The sequence below is a fragment of the Schistocerca americana genome, chromosome 3, assembly GCF_021461395.2.
Source record: "Schistocerca americana isolate TAMUIC-IGC-003095 chromosome 3, iqSchAmer2.1, whole genome shotgun sequence".
Classification (NCBI taxonomy): Eukaryota; Metazoa; Arthropoda; class Insecta; order Orthoptera; family Acrididae; genus Schistocerca; species Schistocerca americana.
Window position 1 is genome coordinate 926240586 of NC_060121.1, and position 22638 is coordinate 926263223.

The window sequence follows — 22638 nt, forward strand, 5'->3', positions numbered from 1 at the left end:
CATTGCAATCTGCAGTTTACAAATAGTGTCTTTTTATAGTTTCGTATTTACACCAGGTTTTACATTGTAAGACATTTCCAGGGGCAGATGTGGACTCTGACCACAATTTATTGGTTATGAACTGTAGATTAAAACTTAAGAAACTGCAAAAAGATGGTAATTCAAGGAGATGGGTCCTGGATAAACTGACTAAACCAGAGGTTGTACAGAGTTTCAGGGAGAGCATAAGGGAACAATTGACAGGAATGGGGGAAAGAAATACAGTAGAAGAAGAATGGGTAGCTCTGAGGGATGAAGTAGTGTAGGCAGCAGAGGATCAAGTAGGTAATAAGACGGAGGCTAGTAGAAATCCTTGGGTAACAGAAGAAATATTGAATTTAATTGATGAAAGGAGAAAATATAAAAATGCAGTAAATGAAGCAGGCAAAAGGGAATACAAACGTCTCAAAAATGAGATCGACAGGAATTGCAAAATGGCTAAGCAGCGATGGCTGGAGGACAAATGTAAGGATGTAGAGGCTTATCTCACTAGGGGTAAGATAGATACTGCCTACAGGAAAATTAAAGAGACCTTTGGAGAAAAGAGAGCCATTTGTATGAATATCAAGAGCTCAGATGGAAACCCAGTTCTAAGCAAAGAAGGGAAAGCAGAATGGCGGAAGGAGTATATAGAGAGTCTATACAAGGGCGATGCATTGGAACTACTGACGGCCTTGGGAGAGCCAGTCCTGACAAAACTCTACCATCTGGTGAGCAAGATGTATGAGAGAGGCGAAATACCCTCAGACTTCAAAAAGAATATAATAATTCCAATCCAAAAGAAAGCAGGTGTTGACAGATGTGAAAATTACCGAACTATCAGTTTAATAAGTCACAGCTGCAAAATACTAACGCGAATTCTTTGCAGACGAATGGAAAAACTGGTAGAAGCCGACCTCGGCGAAGATCAGTTTGGATTCCGCAGAAATGTTGGAACACGTGAGGCAATACTGACCCTACGACTTATCTTAGAAAATAGATTGAGGAAAGGCAAACCTACATTTCTAGCATTTGTAGACTTAGAGAAAGCTTTTGACAATGTTGACTGGAATACTCTCTTTCAAATTCTAAAGGTGGCAAGGGTAAAATACAGGGAGCGAAAGGCTATTTTCAATTTGTACAGAAACCAGATGGCAGTTATATGAGTCGAAGGACATGAAAGGGAAGCAGTGGTTGGGAAGGGACTGAGACAGGGTTGTAGCCTATCCCCGATGTTATTCAATCTGTATATTGAGCAAGCAGTAAAGGAAACAAAAGAAAAATTCGGAGTGGGTATTAAAGTCCGTGGAGAAGAAATAAAAGGTAGAGGTTCGCTGATGACATTGTAATTCTGTCAGAGACAGCAACGGACTTGGAAGAGCAGTTGAATGGAATGGACAGTGTCTTGAAAGGAGGATATAAGATGAACATCAACAAAAACAAAACGAGAAGAATGGAATAATGTAGTCGAATTAAGTCGGGTGATGCTGAGGGAATTAGATTAGGAAATGAGACACTTGAAGTAGTAAATAGCAGTATTTGGGGAGCAAAATAACTGATGATGGTCGAAGTAGAGAGGATATGAAATGTAGACTGGGAATTGTAAGGAAAGCGTTTCTAAAGAAGAGAAATTTGTTAACATCGAGTACAGATTTAAGTGTCAGGAAGTCGTTTCTGAAAGTATTTGTATGGAGTGTAGCCATGTATGGAAGTGAAACATGAACGATAAATAGTTTGGACAAGAAGAGAATAGAAGCTTTCGAAATGTGGTGCTACAGAAGAATGCTGAAGATTAGATGGGTAGATCACATAACTAATGAGGAGGTATTGAATAGAATTGGGGAGAAGAGGAGTTTGTGGCACAACTTGACAAGAAGAAGGAACCGGTTGGTAGGACATGTTCTGAGGTATCAAAAGATCACAAATTTAGCATTGGAGGGCATCGTGGAGGGTAAAAATCGTAGAGGGAGACCAAGAGATGAATACACTAAGCAGATTCAGAAGGATGTAGGTTGCAGTAAGTACTGGGAGATGAAGAAGCTTGCACAGGATAGAGTAGCATGGAGAGCTGCATCAAACCAGTCTCAGGACTGAAGACAACAACAAAAACAACAACAACAACAATTTGCAGTCTCGATGTGACTATAAAAATATCATTTCCCGCAAGTCTAGTTATGAATTAGATCATACGAAACAGCAAGAAAGTTAAAAAATGGTTCAAATGGATCTAAGCACTATGAGACTTAACAATTGAGGCCATAAGTCCCCTAGACTTAGAATTACGTAAACCTAACTAACCTAAGGACATCACACACATCCATGTCCGAGGCAGGATTCGAACCTGCGACCGTAGCAGCAGTGCGGTTCCGGACTGAAGCGCCTAGAACCGTTCGGACACAGCGCCGGCAAGAAGGAAGTTGAATATAGCTGTAGATTAGGTTTGTCCTCAAAATTTAATTTTAAATTTCCGCTTAATATTAACTCCGTGGGTTCTGAAGTTAAAAAATTTAAGCGTTGAGTTGTTTCATGAATATGTGAAAATCACCATCTGCACCCCGCTATAATGTGATAACTAATGCTAACTACCCATGTTTTTTTGCTTCTACGGCACACACTTGAAAGTACTGATCCCTGAAAATTCTGAGTCTATCACTGCTCTTATTTTTCTGTCTTTCTTAATATGAAAGCTTCTGCTTTGTCTTCATTTTTCAGGGTGGTTCTTGTTCTCTGAATAACTCCGTGAAATCTAACGTCAAGTCCTTACTCCATTTAGTAGTAGCAAAACCAGAAAACACTACACGCACGCGATTAATAAACAGGTCGAAGCCAGCCAGGCACACTGTCAAACCGGGCGATTCCTCTCCAATGATTTGTCAAATTACTTGGAAATTACGAGCGATCAGCGATACGTCGCTGTCTGTTGCAACACTTGTGCGATCCGTCGCTAGTGTGTGTGTGTGTGTGTGTGTGTGTGTGTGTGTGTGTGTGTGTGTGTGTGTGTGTGTGTGTGTGCGTGCGTGCGTGCGTGTATACTTACTTTGGTCTCACGAAAGCCGCAAGCGTGTTGGTCAGCCGGCAGCTGTGACGTCATTTTATCGAATCGTGGGTCGAATGTGCGTCAGTTAACGGATTCTGTACGGAGTATGCGGTTCGAAGCTACTGTTCTTAACGGTTCCGTGTTCCTCTGTTTCATCACATCAGGACCAGTCGCTGTTTCGTTAACGGAGACGGATTGCAGCGCAAGGTAAGGCTTCCTACCAACTAACTAATAAATCTATCGTGGAGCTCGCCTTAGATGAGTCTTCCGGTAGCTGAATTATTCGTACTTTCGAGACGGTCGAGTGAACCTTTTTTGCAGGATGAACCTTTGAGTTCTTAGGACGACTGGCAACAGTAAGACTATCTGACGATTCGATCGAACGGGTGGCCGATTTTACAGAAGACTCATAGCTGTGCGCGAGTTAGGTTCCGTTAACATCATCTGCTACAACATAGCTCTAGTGCATTGCCAATACGTTGTTTCACTGTCTCATGCCAGGATTAAAGAACATGTGTCTTGCACTCGCAGTATTTAACCACCAGCAAATGATTATATTCATAGTTATTATGGAGGTTGTCAGTGCACGCATCATAACTACGAGTATATGACGTTGCGAGAGCATACAGTATCCTCAGTGACTACGCAGTGTAATTTTTGTGAGAATCCTAACGGTTTGACATGAAGCATCTCTCGTTAATTGACTCTCACACTTATCTTACAGTGCAAACTCGTTCTTTATTACGCGCACTTTCGTTGTACAAAATGTAATCGAGCACTGTCAAACAGAAAAGAATCAATTTATACATAGTTCCTTACACAGTATTATGACAGAGCCCGTTATTACGTTTCTGGGTAGTCATTAACGTAATGTTAAAACAGATCTTTCTGCAGTCATCTCTAGTGCATATACGTCAGTACTATGCATTGCACATACTTCACAGATAACGCATATAATTTGGCACATTAATTTGTGGTTATCGTACGTTAAAATTATTACATTATTAATAAATTCTTTAGAATTTGGGGAATAATTCAGTTAAATAGTCTTTAAAGGAACGGACGAGGTGTGTGACGGGGATAGAAAATTGTCGAAGAAATTATAATCGTTAGTAACTGTGTTTTATTTACTGCTGTGGGATTTACTTATAACTTGTTATTTGTAGTGTTTTAATTTACATGAGATAAAATTTAGACAATTTGAAAATTTTCGGCTAGCACTTAGTAAGCACAACATTTGCTTCGCCTGTACGTAACAAGGATGAGGAACCAAAGTGAGTGGTCAGTTTTCATTCTCGTTGTGTTTCGTGCACGAAGCAGTAGAAGCACAGTTTGAATATCAGTACAACAAATTGTTCTACGTATGACAGGTAACGCGAGTGCGGTTCGATGATACCAGATACAGTCTGAAGCCTACCGTGTGCGTGTGCGGTCGCGCGCATGCGTGTGCGTGTGCGTGTGCGATCGCGCGCATGCGTGTGTGCTTCGCGTTTGAATGGGGTACGCAGGCAGACGAATCACTGCCAGATCGGGGAACGTAGTGCAATGAAAACTGTCAGCTGAACGGTTGTCCGACACAAGCTTACTACCGAAGAATGCCGAACTGTACCGAAGGACCCCGAACTTAAGCAAGGGTTGTAGCAGATCTTGTTCAAACGAAGTGCGGAGACAGAATGACCGCTACGTGATTATATTTTCTTGCTAGGACTAGAAATACACTTCATTTATAAAAGAAAGATGTGTGTCTTTTATCTTCATATTAGCATGACATCAGAAACGCTATTTTAAACCAACAGGAAGATTTTAACGCGACGTCACTGCTGTTTCTTAATCTATTTATATTTCTTGTCTGTATCTCTCACGCGTGCGTTCAAACATGCAGTGTAGGGTTATACCGTGGACCATTCAGAGAAAACAGCACGTAACGGTGTCTTCCATTCCCGCATTTCCGAGATACAACAGTCTAAACTAGTCTGAGGAGTGTGGATACATAATAAGTTATGAAGGTTGTTTTTAATTGAGTACAAAATCCAAGAATAATAAACTTTTTTTGTAAAAATAGTTTTGTTGTGTCTCAAATAATTCAACTTTAAAATTTATATACTTTTTGCCTGCGTTCGACCAATTCCGGAAAAATTTTCTCCATTCTAACATTGAAGCTTCAAGAACGTAGTTTCAGAAAGATTCGACAGCTTCTTGAGTTGAAGAAAATCGCTGTCCATATATTTCCTTCTCTTCGACGGGGGGTGAGAGGGGGGTGGGGGGGGGAGGGGGGGGGGAGACGACGGGAGGAATAATAAATAATAGAGATTGAGACACATTAATTTCGAACGTCAAATAATCGATTGGAAAGTGGAAATGTTAAATGTTCTACGTGGTAAATGTCATTTGCCATGAGATTCAAAAAGTAATGTATCTTCTTTATACGTGACTTATTTGTACCCAAAGAACTGAATTATGTTCTGATACCGCAGAATTGTGCTGTTCGCCTGATCACTGCAAAAGTAATGAGACAAATTAGAAAATAAATAATTGATTAATAAAATTCTAGGTGCCACCCCGGGAAACTGACTCGTTCAAGTGCCAATAAAGTTTTTGCTTTAAGTGCCACTAATACTGAGACACTGTTTTATTTGTGGTAATAAAACTACAGAAATACAGCAGTAATTTTTAATTAGTAGAGCTGTAGTCGACAAGAAGCATTTTTCTTATCTTTTAAATTTTTACAAGAGAATAAAATAATTAAATTCAAGGAAAAAATCTTTCAGTCCGACTTGTGTTTCTAATAAAACTTCATTCTTTGGATTAGATGTTGCAATTTTTACCGTAAAACTCCCTATACGGTTGAGGGTGGAAAGTGGAATATCGTCGACAGGTCTTCCTGTGTTGCAACTGATAAACATGGCAGATACACTTCGGATCATATTACGCAAATCACACAATATTTCGCCGTTGAAACTGTTCGTCATCGTCCGGTATTGGTAACTGCTGTTGTCACTCCGTACAAATGTATCAAGGATTTGACTCCTGTCGCAACCTTTCGATTTAAGTTTTTGAACATTTAGTTCTAGTTTTTTAGTTTCGTTTAATTGTGCTGAATCCACTGGAAACAGGTACTTCCACTGCTAGATATACGAGGGTAAGTCAATTATTATCCGCAAACTAGTTATAAAATTTTATTGTAATCAAATAGGAAACTTACAAGAACATCATTTTTCGACATAGTCTCTTTGCGTTTCAACGCACTTGGTCCATCGTTGTACAAGCTTCCTGATGCCCTCATAAAAGAAGGATCTCAGTTGAGCTTAAGGACATCGTACATATCCAAACCCGCGCCAGGATTCGAACCTGCGGTAGCGCGGCGCGTAGCGGTTGCGCGGCTCCAGACTGAAGCGCCTGGAACCGTTCGGCCACAGCGGCCGGTGATAGTCAGAAGGGGCAAGATAGGGAGTATATGGAGGATGATCCAGTACTTCAAATTTGAGTTTCTGGAGCGTTTTAGCAGCGTGGGCATTGTCGTGCAACAACCCAACACGTTTTGACAGCAATCTTCGGCGTTTGTTTCGAATGTACGCCTTAGCCTGGCAGTAAGCATCTCACTGTAACGTACACTGTTTATTGTAGTGCCCCTTTCCCCAAAATGTTCCAGTACTGGACCTTGTGCGTCCCAAAAAACAGTAAGCATCTTTTTGCTACGAGCGGTTGGGTCTCGAACTTTTTCTTGCACGGCGAATTTTAATGTTTCCATTCCATACTCTGCCGTTTACTCTCCGGCTCTTAGTGATGGATCCATGTCTCGTCACCAGTAATGATCCTGTCTAAGAAGTCCCCTTCGTTACCACAGCGATCCAAATGTTTTCTGCAGATGTCCAAGCGCGTTTGTTTATGCAACTGCGTGAGTTGTTTTGGGACTCATCTTGCACAAACTTTATGAAAACCAAGTCTATTGTGGTTGATTTCGTAGGCAGAGCCGTGGCTAATTTGCAGACGATGAGCCACTTCGTCAATAGTTAATCGTCTGTCTAAGAGAATAATTTCACGTGAACGCTCAATGGTTTCTTCATTTGTGGCGGTAAACGGTCGTCCTTCATCGTGCGTAACACTTGTGCGACCATTTCGGAATTTTTGAATCCATTCGTAGACACTCCGTTGTGGCAAAACACTGTTCCCGTACAGTACCGGAAGTTTCGATGAATTTTGGACCTTGATAAGCCTTCCGACCACAAAAAAGGATCACTGAACGTTGCTCTTGTTTGGTGCAAATTGACAGCGGAACAGCCATGATTAACAGCACGGCAGCGATAACGAAACTAACCTAGCAGCTTGAAAATTGCAAATATGTAACAACAAATAAACAAAGCATATGTCATCAACGTAAAACGACAGTACTACCAAAATAAACAAAAATATAACTAAATTGCTGATAATAATTGACTTACCCTCGTACATGATTTATCGAGTGTCCTGCTGTCTTCGATATGCTCACGGATGCTTCTGTCATACGGTAAGCAACATCATCCTCTTCAGTATCATACTGGCACACCACACAGAAATATTTTTATTTTATTTACGACAACCAGTTTTGGTTGCAACTAAATTCATTGCTGACGAACAGACGATCACGACTAAACTATGCAAGCTCATTGTAAACAATCTCTAAAATGAGAGCGCTTTCGGCACACTTTTAGACAGTGAAAAACATTCGGTAGGAAATATAGAGAATAATATGGATGTGTTGCATAGGGCCCCAAAAGGACAATTACTGAAACTATTCGAGGAAATGGAGATTTATGTGCACATAGAACGGCAACCGGAATTACTGCTGAATGAACAGAATGAGTTTAACCTAAATGTTTATTTTGAAGTATTCAAAAACCTACTGCTTTGAGCAGCGTGGAGCGCCCCAGCAGACTGACGTGCAGTCGTATGCGCTGACTGTCGGGAGGCGAGGAGAGACAGCCTTCCTCCGCCAAGTTCAAAATGGTTCAAATGGCTCTGAGCACTATGCGACTTAACTTCTGAGGTCACTCGCCTAGAACTTAGAACTAATTAAACCTAACTAACCTAAGGACATCACACACATCCCTGCCCGAGGCAGGATTCGAACCTGCGACCGTAGCGGTCGCTCGGTTCCAGACTGTAGCGCCTAGAACCGCACGGCCACTCCGGCCGGCCCTCCGCCAAGTTCCGCCGCAGGAAGACAAGCACGTCGTACAGAGGAGCCACGGCGTGCCTCCATTGAGACCACACTCCGGATCTAATATCGACTATCGATTTTTAATTTTTAATTAATCGTCACTGCTTCATTAATTACCTTACAATTACGTTTACGGTAATTGATGTGTCAGGCTGGAAGATTTTATCTTATAGACGTTTTTAATCTTATACTTTTTATAGTGGCTTTTATACAATTGTATGTTTTACCTTGCCAGGTTAGGAGCTTCACATTACTAGTATTTGCACTTTTTATGTGGGTTTTAAGTATGGATCTACTTCCAAGTATACTAGTATGTCAGTACATGTTTTACTGTCAGGCGTTTGTTTCACCATGTGAAGTAATTTTAATTAATGACTACGCCTACCACATTTTGATCATTACATTTGCGCCGGCCGTGGTGGCCGAGCGGTTCTAGGCGCTACAGTCAGGAACTGCACTACCGCTACGTCGCAGATTCGAATTCTGCCTCGGGCATGGATGTGTGTGATGTCCTTAGGTTAGTTAGGTTTAAGTGGTTCTAAGTTATAGGGGACTGATGACCTCAGAAGTTGAGTCCCATAGTGCTCAGAGACATTTGAACCATGACATTTGCGATACTGGTTAATCATGTATCCTAGCTATAGTGCCCTGTGCTGGCTTGTATGAATACCAGACGCATTCTGATCATCACCAGCACTTACTATGTACCTACATGTTTAGGTTCACGTTGATACTACATCAGAATATTTTGTGGTATGTATGGCCGGTATACATGGCTGTTAATCAATTAAACTCATTTATCTTTCGTATGTAGCACCAGGACTCTTACACTTTTATTGTCAGCAAACTGAACTTAGGTGGTTACATACTGTTTTTGTTTGTAACATTTCTGAAGATGCCAGTAGCCAAAACCGGTAATAGTGAAGTCTAAAAATTTTTGTGATCAAAACGGACCTGTAAAATAAAGCGCCAAAAATATGATCACGGGCTCATTTTCAGACTTTGTCTTCAGTTGATAATATCCTGACTGTTTACAGCGTTATGTTTTCACATGGCGGCAGAAAGTAGAACTATTTCTTTTTTTTTTTTGGGTGGGGGCATACTTGCATTCACCTGCAGACTTGTGCTCTTTGGTAAAGTATGATCTAGATTTGCGAAAGGCTCGAATCTACAGAATACCATGCCAGTGTGGCAAAACCTACATTGGTCACATCACACGCACACTACGTCAAAGGTGGATTGAACATGGTGGCCACACTCGCCTTTCACGGCCCAGTAAGTCAGCCTTAGCTGAGCGTAGTTACCATGCGATACCCTACGGGTTAATACGCCGCGGAAATTTTGATCAGACGAGATTTTGGTGGGATTCAGTTATCAAGAAATGTTCAAATGTGTGTGAAATCTTATAGGACTTAACTGCTAAGGTCATCAGTCCCTAAGCTTACACACCACTTAACCTAAATTATCCTAAGAACAACCACACACGCCCATGCTCGAGGGAGGACTCGAACCTCCGTCAGTACCAGCCGCACAGTCCATGACTGCAGCGCCTGAGACCGCTCGGTTAATCCCGCGCGGCGATTCAGTCATCAAGGCGGAAAATCTTTCATCGTAGCTGACAATAGGATAAGGTGCGGGATCCGGTTCTTTGTTTAATATCTTCGGAAAGAAAACTTTTACGCCTAGGTACACGTCTAATACAATTCATTTTTTTTATGTTGACACCTGAATTTAGCTCCGTGGGCACGTAATCCGACAATCGAGATGAAGCAATGTTCAAAGATGGCACTAAACTTGAGAGAGAGCACTCATGCAGCGGTAAGCTGTACGCCTGTGCCTCCGCGCCGATTGTTGGTATAACGGAACGTGCACCAGCGTTCTACAATGTAAAACACGTACCGTATCTGAAGATGGCTGAATTGTTGGCAGCCGGAATATCGTGGCAAAATGTCAACTTCATGCGCCTGAAGTCCCGAAACTTCGTTAGCGCCAAAACAATGGCAACACACACATTGGTTCAGTAGTTTGTTTGCAGTGAGTTTTAAGGAAAGTGTACTGTACAAAAATGGAAACATCTGGTGCAAGTTTTCACTGCTTGATTCCTTACGATTTTCGTAAAAGTGACGATGATGACCATTGGTGGTTGAGGGCGTTAAATATCGAGGCCTTCAGCGTCCTATTTTCGTAAAGGGTTAACGCAACAGGAGCACCTCGAATCGCTTCGTTCAACGTTGCACAATTTGTTTGCCGGCATGGTAGCTCAGCGTGTTAGCTCAGAGAGCTGGCTGGTCTCTGTATATAAAAAAAAAGTCTGAGTGAAAGGATCAACAACGAGCTTCAACGGATGTCATGTGACGTCCGCTATGACCAAATACAACGAACAAAATGCAAACAAACGTGGCAGATTGCTAACCGAAGGGGCCCGGGTTCGATTCCTACCCGAGTAAGAGATTTTTCTCCGCTCGCGGTCTGGGTATTGTGTTATACATACGTTCGTACATTTCACTATTGAGGTGGCTGTAATAGCACGTCCCAAAAGCAATTAAATTAAAAAAAGCTTTGGATAATCACCTTCACGTATGCTCTCTAAAACGAGTCTTGAAATTCCTTCCTGTCTGTGAGGTAATGGGCGAGTTGTGGCGCCCTGCAAATATTCTAAGTTCCGGAGTTGGCATGGCCGCACGGGCCGCTCGGCAAACTGGAGCTCCTCAGCAAGCGCGTGGTGCCGAACATTAGCCGGAGCAAGAGGGGTAGTCCCAGCGTGTGGTCCAGGCCGGCCGTGTGGCTGGGAATTCCATGTTGACGCTGTGTCGAGGAATAAGCTTTGTGTCAATGAAGGAGATTTGTGTGCCGGGAGTGCCAAAGATGGCGGACTTTGTGAAACCATAATGACAGACATTTCACAGTTCATGTAGAAATTAATAATAGTCAGAGGAATCATGATACCTTAACAATAAACAAGTACCTTACCATTATTTGCACGACGATTCTGATGGTGTAATCAGATTTTCAGAGTCTTTAGTAGTTTAAAGCTTAGTTCAAATGGCTCTAAGCACTATGGGACTTAACATCTGAGGTCATCAGTCCCCTAGAACTTAGAACTACTTAAACCTAACTAACCTAAGGACATCACACACATCCATGCCCGAGGCAGGATTCGAACCTGCGACCGTAGCGGTCTCGCGGTTCCAGACTGAGGCGCCTAGAACCGCTCGGCCTCCGTGGCCGGCTAAAGTTTAGTATCTGACTGTAAATAATACAAGTAACACCCAGCAACGAATTTCCAACATCTAAACCGTTCATCTGATTATGTTGATCGACATGTCTTTAAAAAGCTATCAGTGTTAACCTAAATTGGTATACATTACAGGCATGTAACTTGAATAGTATATGAGTTATCGGAGGTCAAAGTGGCCAATTACTATTGATCGCATCAGGCCATAAACACTCCACAGTTACATACACACACACACACACACACACACACACACACACAAACGGTAGCAGCATGCTTATAAATATATTTATTCGTCTTTGACTTTGTTTATATCCGATATATACTATTCATGAAGAAATTGGTGAAATATTTATTGTGTTTTAGAAAGCACAGTGTCATTAGGCTGCTGGCCTACGTTTGTTTCAATTCCTTTGAGATATGTTAATTTGATTTGTTTATATATTTAATAATGTGTGTTAGAGCGTGTTTATGGTCCAGCTGTAGGAATATTTATTTAATTTCAAGTTATTTAAATGTAAATCCAGTATTTCGTATGTGTTTCAATTTGTTTGTGAGTGTGCGTTGTTTTGGAGACTTGGTGGGAGCGCTCTAGCCAATCACAGCGCTCGTTACTACGGTAGGTGACTACCGAAGTCAGTCAACCGAGCGAGGTGGCGCAGTGGTTAGCACACTGGACTCGCATTCCGGAGGACGACGGTTCAATCCGGCGTCCGGCCGTCTTGATTTAGGTTTTCCGTGATTTCCCTAAATCGCTCCAGGCAAATGCCGGGATGGATCCTTTGAAAGGGCACGGCCGACTTCCTTCCCCATCCTTCCCTAATCCAATGAGACCGATGACCTCGCAGTTTGGTCTCTTCCCCCAAACAACCCAACCCTGGTTAGCACACTGGACTCGCATTCGGGAGGACGACGGTTCAATCCCGTCTCCAGCCATCTTGATTTAGGTTTTCCGTGATTTCCCTAAATCGTTTCAGGCAAATGCCGGGATGGTTCCTTTGAAAGGGCACGGCCGATTTCCTTCCCAATCCTTCCCTAACCCGAGTTTGCGCTCCGTCTCTAATGACCTCGTTGTCGACGGGACGTTAAACACTAACCACCACCACCAATCCAACCCTACCGAAGTCAATGGAGAGACTGTAGGGAAGTGGGGGAGGAGCATCGGGTCGCGTAGGACAGGGAGTGCTGGATGGGAAGGCGCAACGGACGGTCGCAGGAAATACATGGAGAGTGTTGAGCAGTTTGCAAGTGCTCGCGGGAGATAGAAATATTTCGTAGTGCCGACTTGTCCACTTGTGAGATTTCCGTGGCTTCTGCAGTGAAGACTTAGTATGCGTTTAGAAGTGAATATCTCACGAGCTATGTTGTTGTTCATAACTAATTATGTGAAGTAGGAATATTTTGGTTCCCTGTTATTCAAGTTATATTTTATTTAATTGCTGGACCATCGACACCAATAAGTATTTTGCAGTAATAAACGGGATTCTTAAACGTACTTCTGCTATCGTACTCATCATTTAAAGTCGTTAAAAATAGTACCTGCAGAATTTATTTAATTGCAATCTTTCATCGATAAATTTCTATGTTACATTCAAAATTCGCAATTGTCGAGTGATAGGAACCTTCGACCATTCGATTCATGTGTATATTCATATGGTATACTGTAGACTCAGCAGAGCAGTATTTGACTTGTAACACAGCAACTACATATCCCAGCTCATAGACAACGAAACCAGTCAAAACCTTTTAATATTTCAGCCGAGAGTCTGAGGGTACGTAGTTGAGGGTCACCATTAATTGTTTCTGAAAGCCCGAATGTCTGATCAATATAAAACCTGTCACAGTCTTGGCAGCTGATCTTATAGACACCAGATTTCAGCTATTTGTTGCTGTTGTTGCCAACAACACCACAAAGTTTTTGCGACACTGGTTAATCATGTATGCTAGCTATAGTGCCCTCTGCTGGCCTCAGTTTGCTTGTTTGAATACCAGACTCATTCTGATCATCACCAGCACTTACTACGTACCTACATGTCTACGTTGACTTTGATACTGCATCGGGATATTTTATGGTATGGATGACCGGTATATACGGCTGTTAATCATGTGAAAACATTTCATCTTTCTTATGTAGCACCAGGACTTTTATAGATTTAGCGTCAGCGAACTGAACTTAGTTGTTTACACACTGTTTTTGTTTGTAACAGATCTGAAGGTGGCAGTAGCCGAAACCGGTAACAGTGAAGTGCAAAAATTTGTGTGATCAAGACAGACCTGTAAAATGAAGTCAGAATGCGAAATGTTTCCTGTTTTGACGTCAGTATGCTACTTGTCGCAAGGCGACACGTGTTCATTTCTTTCGTGAAGTGACTATTTGTGTAAGGCGTTAAAAAGGTTGAAGTTTCCGTACGAAACGCAATGGCTGTTGAGAAGAAAGACCGTGCACTGCTGGTTAAACAGCAGCAACAGCAACGCTGCATTGCACTGCGCTGCTGACAGGAACAGCCGCGAAGAGACCTCCTGTCAATAAATGGGCCAAGGAATAAGATGAAGAAATTTGGAGAAACAGGTGAATTACATGCTGCAGTACTAAACGTTTCTTTAGGATAATGCCTAATTTCGACGAAATATTGTCGACGTGTGGGAGGAAAGCCTGGGTCTTGAACAGCTCCTTTACCTCTTCATTTTGTGAGTGGTCAAGTTTCAAATGGTTCAAATGGCTCTGAGCACTATGGGACTTAACATCTATGGTCATCAGTCCCCTAGAACTTAGAACTACTTAAACCTAACTAACCTAAGGACATCACACAACACCCAGCCATCACGAGGCAGAGAAAATCCCTGACCCCGCCGGGAATCGAACCCGGGAACCCGGGCGTGGGAAGCGAGAACGCTACCGCACGACCACGAGATGCGGGCTTGGTCAAGTTTCTTTCTCCTAAAAGCTGTGCTGATCTGATGGGGAGAATATCCATTACGTCCGATTAGATTAGAGCCCACACAGAGGCATACCGACAATCCTTCTTTCCACGAACAATACGAGACTGGAATAGAAGGGAGAACCAATAGAGGTACTCAAGGTACCCTCCGCCACACACCGTCAGGTGGCTTGCGGAGTATGGGTGTAGATGTAGATGTGGATACCTCCGAACACAGATTTTAGGTGTTTCTGCTCCTCTGCAAGGCTGTCTTTATCAGACACGCAATGTGCCCTGTGCAGCGATGTTCTAAGGACGCTCAAGTTTCTGGTGGGTAGTGGCAGCCAGACGCTTGCAGGCAAATTCCATCAGTAGTGAGCTTGAAAAAGTTAACTGCAGACTATGAAGACAATCGATCTGCTTAGTACGTAATGTATGTCAGCTTATGCAGTGGGCTGTGAAAGTAGGGACCAAAAAATGGTTCAAATGGCTCTAGCACTATGGTACTTAACTTCTGAGATCATCAGTCCCCTAGAACTTAGAACTACTTAAACCTAACTAACCTAAGGACATCACACACATCCATGCCCGAGGCAGGATTCGAACCTGCGACCCTGGCGGTCGCGCGGTTCCAGACTGTAGCGCCTAGAACCACTCGGCCACTCCGGCCGGCAAAGCAGGGACCACACGAGACTAAAAAACTGAAAAGAAGTTACAGGAGAACAGAAAATAAGTAAGTGACGAGGAAAAACTGTAAAACGGGATTGTGTACATAGAACGGTAAAGGACTTACGAGATAAGGATAGCAATAACAAAAAAAAAAAAAAAATATAGTGTCCGAACTGAGATTGCTTCATCGTTGGTGAACAACCAATAACGGGGAAAATAAGTTTTGTGATAACAGCAGAAACTAGTTTAACTTAAGCAAGAAAGCATAAGTGTATTGAGTATTTGTTGGTCAGTGTGTAGGTAGTTTGATTGAGAAAAAAGGTGACAGTATACTTAAAGAACTCTTTTGTTAATGTGCGGGTACGGCTACAACAAATAAGCTGACGAGATCGACATTGTCTTGCATTTACATTTACAATGGTTGCTGTGTCTCCAATATACTCGTATGATATAGTTTCTTCGTTTATTTCAGTGCCAAATTTAGGATACATTAAGTAAACGGTTCTCACCTAGATGGTTCAACTCACTTGGATCTGAAACACTCTACGGGAGATATATTTCTGGAAAAGGCTTTTTTTTAAAAAAAGAAAGTTTTTTAGACGAAGCTAGCACTCTAGTGTTCTTGGAGGTCGCTATTGCAGTGAAATATTGCTCTTTTCGGGGAGTTGCTGTTAATGACAAATGGGAGGGCCACAACGCACATAAAGTGAGGAGTTTCCGACGCACGCACACGCACACAAATTCTGTTTCTTCTCGGTCGTGCACAGAAATGCTCCGTATCTACTCGGTTTAAATCAAGCCGTCAGTTATCTGAAAGAAAATAACAGAGCAGACTTGGTATTACGGTCATTATTCTGGCGAACTGAATCACTGCTATTAAACAAGATTGACGAAGGAAATTACACACCACGTCCATTTACGATGAGAGCCAATTCATTTCCGAGATCAATTTGTTATGAAAAAGATACAGCAATTACAGCTGCTCGCTGCCACGTGAATGGCGAGCGTTCCGCGCTCTGTGGGGTTAAGATTAATCACTTTCCAAAGTGTAAATTTGTTCGTGAAATACCTCCGATAAACAACGGCTTAATGAAGAAACCGATTCTCCAGAAGAGGTTTCTACGAATCAGCGCATGTGACGGCGCTCTTGTTCGCATAATTTTTATAAAATGTACAGAAGTGTCGCCTTATCAAGTCGCAGTGATGTTCTGCTTAATACCATCTCGACGTAGTAAACAGGCCTCTGCTAGCGAGATTCTTCTAAGTTACGTAGCATGGTGCCGTTGAAATTCTAGTGTTTCGACGGAGTACCTCTCCGCCATCTTCAGGCTACGATATTCCCAGGATCATGACTGGTTACACTATGACCACGACGGCGACCTCCAACCAACATCACCACCAGAATTTACTGATCCAGTCTGCTTTTTCCATTTCCTGTCTAGTAGGGGAATGGTAACAACCTCTTTAGATGATGTGTGAGCGATATATGAAACAGAGGAAAGGTCTTTTCTCCGTAGGTGACGCTCCATAGCCGTAACATACTGCATGAAAATAGTTATCAGGGACACACTGACAGCTACAAGGCGAGTCAGTTTATTCTGCTTCCCGCTTGGATCTGCAAGGTCATTATTAGCCATAATTGCCATGCTGAGTTAAAAAATTTAAGGGAAAATTTTCTTATTAATTTCTATACTTGAAATGTCTAGTGTGAACAAAATTACGGCGGGGCTAGGATATGGTTGTTTTACAGCATCGTTGGCGGTCTTCCGCAAACCAATTTCCATGCCGCTACCTGTACACGTATCTTCTCTGATCTCTGCAATTTCCAATTCCTGCGTTTGAGTCCTACCAAGGTCTATCTCTCTTCCGCCTTCCTGGAGGTCTACATGTCCACACTTCCAGGTATTCTGTTATCTTCCACTCCCATAACTACAGGGTGTTTCAAAAATGACCGGTATATTTGAAACGGCAATAAAAACTAAACGAGCAGCGATAGAAATACACCGTTTGTTGCAATATGCTTGGGACAACAGTACATTTTCAGGCGGACAAACTTTCGAAATTACAGTAGTTACACTTTTCAACAACAGATGGCGCTGCAAGTGATGTGAAAGATATAGAAGACAACGCAGTCTGTGGGTGCGCCATTCTGTACGTCGTCTTTCTGCTGTAAGCGTGTGCTGTTCAAACCGTGCAAGTGTGCTGTAGACAACATGGTTTATTCCTTAGAACAGAGGATTTTTCTGGTGTTGGAATTCCACCGCCTAGAACACAGTGTTGTTGCAACAAGACGAAGTTTTCAACGGAGGTTTAATGTAACCAACGGACCGAAAAGCGATACAATAAAGGATCTGTTTGAAAAATTTCAACGGACTGGGAACGTGACGGATGAACGTGCTGGAAAGGTAGGGCGACCGCGTACGGCAACCACAGAGGGCAACGCGCAGCTAGTGCAGCAGGTGATCCAACAGCGGCCTCGGGTTTCCGTTCGCCGTGTTGCAGCTGCGGTCCAAATGACGCCAACGTCCACGTATCGTCTCATGCGCCAGAGTTTACACCTCTATCCATACAAAATTCAAACGCGGCAACCCCTCAGCGCCGCTACCATTGCTGCACGAGAGACATTCGCTAACGATATAGTGCACAGGATTGATGACGGCGATATGCATGTGGGCAGCATTTGGTTTACTGACGAAGCTTATTTTTACCTGGACGGCTTCGTCAATAAACAGAACTGGCGCATATGGGGAACCGAAAAGCCCCATGTTGCAGTCCCATCGTCCCTGCATCCTCAAAAAGTACTGGTCTGGGCCGCCATTTCTTCCAAAGGAATCATTGGCCCATTGTTCAGATCCGAAACGATTACTGCATCACGCTATCTGGACATTCTTCGTGAATTTGTGGCGGTACAAACTGCCTTAGACGACACTGCGAACACCTCGTGGTTTATGCAAGATGGTGCCCGGCCACATCGCACGGCCAACGTCTTTAATTTCCTGAATGAATATTTCGATGATCGTGTGATTGCTTTGGGCTATCCGAAACATACAGGAGGCGGCGTGGATTGGCCTCCCTATTCGCCAGACATGAACCCCTGTGACTTCTTTCTGTGGGGACACTTGAAAGACCAGGTGTACCGCCAGAATCCAGAAACAATTGAACAGCTGAAGCAGTACATGTCATCTGCATGTGAAGCCATTCCGCCAGACACGTTGTCAAAGGTTTCGGGTAATTTCATTCAGAGACTACGCCATATTATTGCTACGCATGGTGGATATGTGGAAAATATCTTACTATAGAGTTTCCCAGACCGCAGCGCCATCTGTTGTTGAAAATTGTAACTACTGTAATTTCGAAAGTTTGTCTGCCTGAAAATGTACTGTTGTCCCAAGCATATTGCAAGAAAGGGTGTATTTCTATCGCTGCTCGTTTAGTTTTTATTGCCGTTTCAAATATACCGGTCATTTTTGAAACACCCTGTATATTTTGCGTCTGTAAGCTCCATACTACACTCCTCGTCTTCCTCCACTGAAGTTTCAGAGGTTCTCGGATACGATCACTTGGTAGTCCGCAGACGTATAGATACTCTCATTTACTACTCGTAGACCCAAAGTTTGACATTTCCTGCTCAAGTTTTTAAATGCCTAGGACAACGCCCGAGTGTTACAACAATGTTGTCTTAATCTCTTGTTAACTGTTTAATTCTCGTGACAGACGGTTGCCCATTTTGGGTCTACTTTTACTATCGTTCTACGGCTGTTTCACTGTACTGGTATAAAAAAATATATAAAGGGAAAAGCTTTTTGACGGAAAAATAGAACATAAAAACACACTCACCGCTTCTCTGGTTTATACGCAACCGCGGAACAGAGGACGCGACCGCGTGCTGTAGTTTACTGACAGGAAGAAAGTAAACAGCTTGTCTATGGAAACCTCGTGCATGCGTTGGCGATGCTGGGTCACAAAAGAATGATCGGTGGTCTTTTGTGAGAAAGTATGAATGGTAAATGAGAACAAGGAATATTGATATATTCAAATATAAAATCTTTTTTTTTAGAAAATAGCGCTTGGAATATAATAATGGCAGCTGACCTTTATTTTCATTAACAACGCCTGTAAGTTATGGTTCAAATGGCTCTGAGCACTATGGGACTTAACTTCTAAGGTCATCAGTCTCCTAGCACTTAGAACTACTTAAACCTAACTAACCTAATAACAACACACATATCCATGCCCGAGGCAGGATTCGAACCTGCGACCGTAGCGGTCGCACGGTTCCAGACTGTAGAACCTAGAACCGCTCGGCCACCCCGACCGGCCAGTAAGTTATGCTAACTTATATTTTATATTAACTCACCCGTTAATACTAAGTTATTTTATACTTATTCTGGTTATTCTTTTTCTGAAAAGACACAGTTTTCGTCAACATTAGATATAAAATTGCTATGAACATACTTTCTGGGACAAAATACTTCTTCAGATATCGGTCATTGCGTCCTATGATAGCCATCTCTATGTAGACACTGTAGGAGATTTAGATACCACTCAGTCCTACACATCCTGCAGACTTTGTTTTCAAAGAATCACAAACTCACGAGAAGACTCCTACCTGCCCTCGTTTTTAGTTGACAGCACGCATGCCCCAGTGAAGTATGCACATTGGATATGGAATGCACCGATCCCTTTAAATGTCTCGTGCCGGAAATCTGACAGATTAAGATCAGGTGAACGGGAACATCAACCTATCGGGCCTCCTCGTGCAGTTCCTAAGAGACGTGGAAAATACGGTGGTGCCCCGACGCCCATTAAACACATTTGTTGTTCTTCTGCAAGAGTAAAGTACTTTAACTGTCTGTCGCGCAGAAATTAGTAATTAACAATACACGTTTTCATTTTACTTGAAACTTTTCTGTTAAAATGAGACACATTCGTAATTGTTATGAATGTACGCGACTCGGAAGTCACGCTGTCTGAAATCACGTTGCCTCCGACATCACGGAGTGTACAAGGAGATGGGCGCTGCGGCCAAAGAGTTTTCCACGTGCGTGAGATGTAACAGATAGACACTATATCGGCAAAATCGACACACAAGGAACCTGTCCAGCTGTGTGCTTTCACAGAAATGTACGCGTAATGTTCCACGGCGTGAAACTGTAAGTTTATGGAGAAACAGCTCCGGGCTCATCTTTGACCGAAACGTAGCAATGCAGTCTTCGGCTCTCACTTGATTGACGATTGCACTTTGTAGGGCAATAAGATGGCGCGGAAGAGCAGAGCAGAATGCGAACCGAGAGCGAAACTCCTTAGGGCGGCAGTCGTGCGTGACGGCGGCGATAAGGCTGGGTGGCAGCCCAGGGCAACTCAACACTACGCTACAGTACACAGAGCAAAGCTAGTCAACTGAGAAGAGGGGGAAGGGGAGGGGGGACACCCATCTGTTCACAACGCTGTCTCTGGACAGGTAGGAGCTCTCGCTTTTGCGCGAACGTTTTAGATGGTGGAAGGCGATAGAATGCCGGGGCAATACACTAGGATGCTCAGAGCCGCTGACGCCGCTGTAACTTCTGTCCGCATCGAGTTCTGTGAAACACAAAAGCCCCTTATGACATGTAACCTCCCCCTCACTTATCGACCTTAATGACAGTGAAAAATTAAACCACGTGCACCTAATGGAAATTTGGGAAAAGCAATCGTCACCGAAGTTAATTTGTCGGTAAAGAGGGAGGAAAGGGTCATATCTAAATGAAAGGAAAACTGCAAATGAAATTGGTGAAAATTAATTTTGAGAAAAGGGTAAAATTAATAAAGAAAGTAAATGTTGCGGTCGTTACGTTAACAATTAATTGGCCTTACTTAGATATTTGAGATTTGGAGAAAATTACGGTCGCCAGTCCTATGGACAACTACTATAATAACTGAAAAATGGAAGATTAATGCACATATAATTAGCACTAAAAGCGTGGCAACTGAAGGTTGACACTTGTTGTGTGAAAACTGAATGTTTGTCAGAAGTAATAAATTTCGCTACACTCTGACTTAATTTAGCAAAAGAATTAATAAAACCGGAAAATTGAAAGTTAATTTAGTGACTGGAATTAATAGTGAGATTTGTTCTGAAGCACTGCGAAATTCAGTAAAGCCGGCCGCGGTGGTCTAGCGGTTCTAGGCGCTCAGTTCGGAACCGCGGGACTGCTACGGTCGCAGGTTCGAATCCTGCCTCGGGCATGGATGTGTGTGATGTCCTTAGGTTAGTTAGGTTTAAGTAGTTCTAAGTTCTAGAGGACTGATGACCACAGATGTTAAGTCCCATAGTGCTCAGAGCCATTTGAACCATTTGAATTCAGTAAAATAAGGTTAGTCTTGGGCTACCTCAACAATCATTTTAAAAGCTACTTGAATCTACGCAATTTAGAAATAAGAGATTTATCTTTGAACTTGAATTAAATGATTCTGGACAATTAACAATAGTAACATTTAGTACGTACCAAGCTGACCTGCAGTCACAGGCAAGCAAAAATATGCTAACAAAACTCGCACTCTTAATTTGTGCTTGTGTAATCTAAATATTGTGGCCAGCTATGAATACCTTAACTGAACTTTGAAATTAAAGCAGTGAAATGGAATGATATTACTTTAATGCTGGCGTCTGAACTTCAACGACACTCGGGTTCATTTCGGAAAAGGAAGGGACCCTGCTTGGTAATGCAATTGGGACAATGAGCAACAAAGGTTCATGCTAAGTTGCTGTAATTTTGTGATGCAACAATTTTAAAAGCTGAGGTCTGCCATACAGTTCTAAAACTTTACGTGCTTCCAGTCTTCCTTGTTGGTTGATTGAAGGTTTGAAGCCGTCGATCGAGGAGGTGGCGACAGTCATTCATTGTCGGCCGTCGCTGTTGCAGAAGCTGGATGTTGGCGCGCCTCCTTCTCTACACGGTCACCAGGCGAAACGGGCTCTTGATGTGCGCCAGCTAATGCTTCCCGTCCGCGACACCGTGTCAGAAACTATCGTAGCAAGTCGAGCGCAATTACATGCTGCCAAACCCCGAAAGCGCGGCAACTCCGGGAGCGTCACACAACACACCTGCTCCACCGCCGTACCCCAGCCAGACTCGCTCTGCCCGCGCTCCACGCGGCCGAGTTCGCACACGACCTATCGATGTAGTCGTTCGATAGCATAATTTTCCCTAGGCCAGACCCAGCGTATAAATACAAATAATATTCACAAAACAAACCAATTATACATCGACATAAATGCATATATATATATATATATATATATATATATATATATATATATATATATAAACAGTAAAACAATTACAATAAAGAGACAGAAATGTCATATCTTCAGGTGACAAAATAAGGAAAAAAATATAGTTCAATAGATGGAAATAGGAGGATATGCATTTCCGGCGTTACAGACAGACTCAATACAGAATTAGTAAAATGTGCATGAGGCGTAGTCAACATCAGATTCTTAAGTACACTGCATGACAAAGAATGTGTAGCATCCAGAAGGGGAGGAGGGAGAAACTTAGTGGTTTGAGAGGGTATTGAGGAA